We start from the raw sequence: 6,215 nt of genomic DNA on the forward strand, positions 1-6,215 counted from the left end.
CGGCGTGATTTGCAAGAGAGAGAGAATGATAAATGAAAGGCAGGGAGGTTAACCAAAACTGAGCCCGGTTGGCTACCCTACACTGGGCTGAGGGGAGGGAAAGATTAAAAGAAGACAAATCCACTGGGGATATCGATCGGTCACTCAGTCCGGATCACAGAAGCTGACTCAATCCGGTAGCTTTCAAATATCGCAGCAGCGCTTTTGTGGCCATTTGTAGCTGCGATATGCGAGGCCATCGTCCCAAATGCTCGTTCAAGGTGAACGGCTTCGTATCAAACAGATTTAGAGCTGTGCAGAGGTCATGTCTTTCATTTTCAAAAGATGGGCAGTAGCAGAGTGAAATAGAAAGTCAACAGTGCATGCGTGCACCTAATCAGTGCGCGCTAATGGGTAAATTAATCTTCCTCGAGGAGATTAGCAGACGCCGTTGATCAACTCGACGAAAGCTGAAACTGGGGTTGCAAGGCGGAAGCAACCGACGTCGCCAGGCAGCCCGCTTTAGCGCACACTGCGGAACTTGGGAAACACGATCGAGCAGCAGCAATACTGATCGTTCACAGGTAATAACAACTCCGGAAATTTATTATTTTTTTTCTTCGTGCTCAACATCCGTGTTGTCATCAGCTCTATAAGCTCATACATCTCCGTACACCACCTGTGTAAGACAAGTTCACCGTTGCCCAACATCGGCATTGAGCTCATTTTGGAACGCTCGGCGCACCGCGTGTTCTTTGATTGTGCGTGTGACGAAATAGCGAAAGATATTATTCCCCGTATATGAGCGATAAGAAAAAGAAGGAACAGGCAATTACTGGAACAACAACGGCGAAAACAAGAAGTGTCTAATGGTCAACCGACGACGACGACCTATTACAAAATGCGGGGGCCCTGCAATAACCTCCTGTATACGCCATTTCCAGTGTGTTAGCCACCAGGACAAGTTTCGCAAGACAGCTACTTTGGGCGAGGATGCACTGGTGCAGCTAAGTACTCTAAAGAACATTGCTCATATTAGGAGGTTCTTTATCCACTGGAGAGCACGTGATCAACGCAACACGTTTGCAGGAACGCCCGCAAGTAAAGTGATGAGAGAGGACTGCGTCTTGGGAGAGCCAGTCATTCCTATTGTACGGGGTTGTGCTAACTAAATAACATTGACTGCGAGTAATGTACGCATAAATACACGCACACAAGCGCTTCGATATATGTCGTTACACGTGCCTTACTCACAGTCCACCCTGCGCGGCGGCTTACATAGCGGCTATGGTGTTACGCTGCTAAGCACGAGGTCGCGGGATCGAATTTCGGCCGCGTTGGCCTCACTCCGATGGAGGCGAAATGCAAAAAAACGCCCGTGTCCTTGCCCTGGGAGCTGTAAGGATTGGGGGCTCAATCCCATCGCTCATAACCCGTTGTCAAGATTGGAGTCCGGCATGAATTAGAAGGTAGCTGGCCCATGCCGTCATCCAACTTATCCACGCTGAGGACGTTGATGAAGGGAAGGACTGCTTCTCATCGAGAACGAGGAATATGGATTTATTTACAGTATCTACATCAGTCTAGCATGACTGCGAGAGAAAGTACCTCAGTCTAACATGACTGCTTGGGAATGTGCATCAGTCTAACATGACTGCTAGAGAAATTGCACTGAGCAGCCGCACAACAGCGGTTTATAAACACTCGGTCCTCCCTCGATGCCAAGGTGACGGTAACGTTCGTCCAGGCATCGTAAACAAGCCGCCTCTCTGCGGGACGGCTTACACACACACACTTCCGCACAGGTTCACGGTCCGGAGCCGACGTCCCTTTTATTCCCCGAGCTGACCCCTGCAGCGCAGCCGGGTGCCCTTTGTCTTGCGTCTTGGACGGCGCGTGGGAAGGAGCCTCGAACTACGTTCCCGCGAGCACTCCCCCGCTCGCGGCAGACCAGGGCGGCGGTGGCGGGCTCAGTAACAATAGTTGGTCCGCCGATCGCATTCAGTCACAACTGCGGCGAGGCTAGAGCGTGACGGTGGCGCTCCAAGAAAAAGTTGCCGCCGCTGTCGCAACTGGCTGGCAAAACTTGCACTTCAGCGAACGTTCTTAACAGAGCACGTTCGAAATCCCCTGATGTTCAAAATTGATCCGAAGTCCCCCACTACCCCACAATCAATTCATGGTTTTGACATGCAAAAGCCCCAGCATTCAATTCAATTGAATTCACAGTCCGTGTCGTTTAGCGCTTCCTCGCGTGCATGGTAAGACAGGCAACGTGCCCATGACCGCATCGTTAGGTACAAGACAAACGAGGAAATAGAGAATGACTGCAAATGTACTGCAAATGTACTGCAAATATACAGATGAGTATCGCGGGCGAAACGCGGGCTCACCGAGTTCGATCAGATCTCCCCTTGAAGTGAAAGTGGCGAGGAAGAAGGGGGGGGGGGCGGGATAGGAAGCTAGGAAACAGCCGCGTTCGACTGCCAGGCCGGGTGTCGCAAAGACCCATCGACAATAGAAGATGACTTGACAAAGGACTTCCATCCTTGGAGCTCCTGGTAACCCGACTGCCTGTCTGCGCCCGTCACTTTCAAGCGACGACGGCATTTGTCTCTTCTTTTTGTACGTGACCGATAAAGTAGCCTATGTGAATTCCCTCTGGAACGTACGCTGAAATGTACGCCACGCTCACCGACCGTTCCTCGGATGCCATCGCTTCGAGCTCTTCGTCATTCTTTATGCCAAGTTCAGAATTCTCTAGAATGGAAGAAAACTTAAACTACACTCTCAAAAAAGTTTACTCCCTATGGGTTATCTATCTATCTATCTTGCCCGCATTTTCTTTCTTTAACGCTGCGAGCCCGGTACTTCCTAGTCACGAACGATTTGCACGTTATGAGCTTGACAGAGCATTCTCGACAGGAAAGTAGCGAGCGCCGAGTGTTCAAGAGAGGAAACGCAAGCAAAGCAGATGACGATTATCGTTTGGGGACAAGATAAGCCCCAAAGGGCATAAACTTTTTTTCAGAGTGTATGGGCTTTTACGTGCCAAAACCACGATGCGATTATGAGGCACGCCGTAGCGGGAGACTCTAGATCAAGTTTGACGACCTGGGGTTCTTTAATGTGCACCTAAATCTAAGTGCACGGGTGTTTTGCAGTATTTCGCCCCCATCGAAATGCGGCCGCCATCGCCGGGATTTGATCCCCCGCGACCTATAGGCAACCACGGCGGGTCTAGATTGGGAGAGCGACTTGGGTTACAGTAGCCAGGGAGATTTACCAGAATAAATATCCAGTTACTGACGGAACACGGAAGCAATAGAAACTGTCCTAGCGCATGCGGTTAGGCGTCTGGCAACAATCCCTGTCTGCTATGCATTCCTTTATTTCCTGTACTGTGGTTTATAAAAACATGAGTCAACAGTTCAAACACAGTGGAATACAGTAACTGCCATGTAATAATAATAATAATAATAATAATAATAATAATAATAATAATAATAATAATAATAATAATAATAATAATAATAATAATAATCAGTTCTGCGGAGTCCCGCAAGGCGGAGCAAGTACCATAATATGGAAAAATTGCCAACCACACGAGTGTCGCCCGAAGCTACAAAGGAAACCCATATGGGTTTCCTATTCGGTTTCGTGCTACACTCTGGTGGTTGTCAATTTTTCTCTTTAATAATAATAATAATCAGACCGAGGAAGAACCAGAGATGATTACCAGTTTCGGAGGCTTAATTGGGTTTAGGAAGTTAAATTATTCTTAGCACGCACCTCCCAATTCCTGGCCGATCCGCCACAGTGCGTATAGTATGTGCCACAGTACCTGACGTCGTCATCGTCATCATCATCACTATTCTAGAAGCATATACTTACTACATAGTCTGCGCTATGAAAAGGTCGCAAAGCCGGTCCCTCCGGCGTTGCACGCACGCGGGGATGACTGAGTTCGCGTTCGCCCAGGAGAAGCCCCCCCCCTCTCCCCCCTCCCCCCCCACCCCTCGCTATATACCACCGCTGACGCAGCGTATTAATTCTGCGGCTCCGCGAATGTCTCCTTGGAGCCGAAAAATCCGGGTAAGGCGGCTGCTGGCGAAGAGCCGCCTCGGCCGCCCCTTGCCGCTTCTGCCGTGTACCAGCGTCGTAATTAACGTTCGCTGGCGCCGCTCTGCATATTGTTTGAACGCGGAGGCAGCGCTTAAGCAGAAATTACCGAATGCACTACGAAACTTGGTAATTCCTGGCTCCTGCTCTAGCGACTAGGAAATCTGTTGGCGGAGGCACCTATACTCTTGAGAACCGAGACATTTATACATTCTGCTTGTACTCTTATTGGAATGATTTCATCATCGTGAGAATAAAAAGCCACACCGCTGCTTTTTTTTTTCGCTATTTAGAAGTGAGACATTGTAAGAAAAAAAAGATCGCAGTTTCACCCGAACGGCGAAGCATTGATAGCTGTAACAAAGTATTCCACAGCTACACGAAGCAGGGTTTGTAGTTTTACCGGCCGTGCAAATTAGTGAACAATTTAGCGAAATGAAAGCGACAGACGCGTGGACAAAAACTGACAGTCAAGTAAGTATCCTTACGGGATTTGGATGCGAAAGCATACTGACTTCTCTAATTAATTCGTTACGCCCATAATACGTGACATCATACATTGTCACGTGTTCTTAATTCGCAACTTCACTTGAATCCAACTTGCTCTCATTTGTACCAACCTTAATCCACTTTGCCGCGGGCGAGGGAGGGAGGAAGGCGGAGCGCAAGCGCGCAGTCTTCTGTTGCACGCGACGCACGATCGAACAAGTTCCGACGAGGCTTAGGAAGGGGAGGGGGTGTTGTACTCCGGCGGCCGCTACTTACAGGCATGGCCGCATGACCGCCATATCTTGCAAGTGATATACGACTTGGGAAAAGCGCGCGCCCGCCCGGGCCTCATCTTCAAAGCGGTCTCCGAAGTGGACAAAGTACGCGGAGTGATGATATACGCATGCGCTGTCCTTTCGATGTCTAGTTCGCGGTGCAGCGAGAGACAGCGTGAAGGTCAATTCGCTCGCTGCTGCTGCCGGGCTTACTCGCTCCGGTGTTTTCGACAGCGAGTTTCCGCGGTCATCGAGCGAGATGTGTTCATGTTTACATATGCGTGCGTGCCACCGTATAATTGTTAATTTGGTTAGTAAGCGAATGTTTGCGAGTCTATACGGGCGATAACACTAATATGCTTACTTCGTATAGCTGTCTACTAATTTGATGTAGGAGTAGCTGCTTTGCCTCTCGGGCGAAACTGTGACTTCTTCGCATATCGCCCCCATCGAAATGCGGCCGACGCGGCCGGGATTTGATCCCGCGACCTCGTGCTTTGCAGCGCATCACCGTAGACGCTAAGTCACCGCGGTGGGTGACTAGACGGGGGCGGCGCTAGTGTACATGTGTCACTGCGCCACGTGGTCCGGGATATCTTGACAGCTGTTTCCGTTTCTTGCAACAGATACTGAATCAGCGCAGCTTCAACGAGCGACGGTTCCGCACTTGCCCAAACGGTAAATTTAGTATTGGCTGGTGTATTTTGTCTCATTCTGCTGTTGCTGATGCGGATGACAATGCGGATGACAACGCGGGACTATCATTAGGTACGCCCTTGTACGCGCATTGCTTCTATAGATTTTCTTTCGTATCCTCGGAAAGTTGCCTGCTAGCATAGTAAGTAGGTCGGGAAGATTCATTCAAGGGACATTTAATGAAAAAAGAAAGAAAGAAGAAATGAAAAAAAGAAAGAGAGAGAGAGAAATAAATAAAAATAATAAAATTAAGACGAACTTTACAACGAAATTATGCACATTCCCTATACGGCACGAGTATTTTGTACTGCACAAGCTTCGTACACGCCACGTTTTCATGCCAAATAGAAGTTACAGAACAACAGGTAATAACGCGGACAACTTACGCGAACCAGCGTATTAGATGAATTTCATAAATTCCTTTATAAGTTTCCATCGACACCACGCTATCCAGTATTCGTACAAAATACCAACAACAAAAAAGCCGGTATATATATATATATATATATATATATATATATATATATATATATATATATATATATATATATATATACCAGAAAAAAAGCAGTTCTGGGTCCGGGTAAATATTCACAGTGAAGTAGACGCGCGTATGAAGCGGTTTATTGACGTTTCGGCCGGGGTCCGGCCTTC

At 48.4% G+C, this 6,215-nt stretch overlaps 1 protein-coding gene across 9 annotated transcripts in view; it reads right to left on the bottom strand.

The window, feature by feature from the left end:
* The window catches only part of LOC135912852 (nuclear receptor coactivator 3-like), a 676,617-nt gene that overhangs the window by 207,254 nt on the left and 463,148 nt on the right, over positions 1–6,215 (bottom strand). The gene's annotated exons all lie outside the window — the stretch shown is intronic.

This window comes from Dermacentor albipictus, chromosome 3 (genome assembly GCF_038994185.2).
Source record: "Dermacentor albipictus isolate Rhodes 1998 colony chromosome 3, USDA_Dalb.pri_finalv2, whole genome shotgun sequence".
Classification (NCBI taxonomy): domain Eukaryota; kingdom Metazoa; phylum Arthropoda; class Arachnida; order Ixodida; family Ixodidae; genus Dermacentor; species Dermacentor albipictus.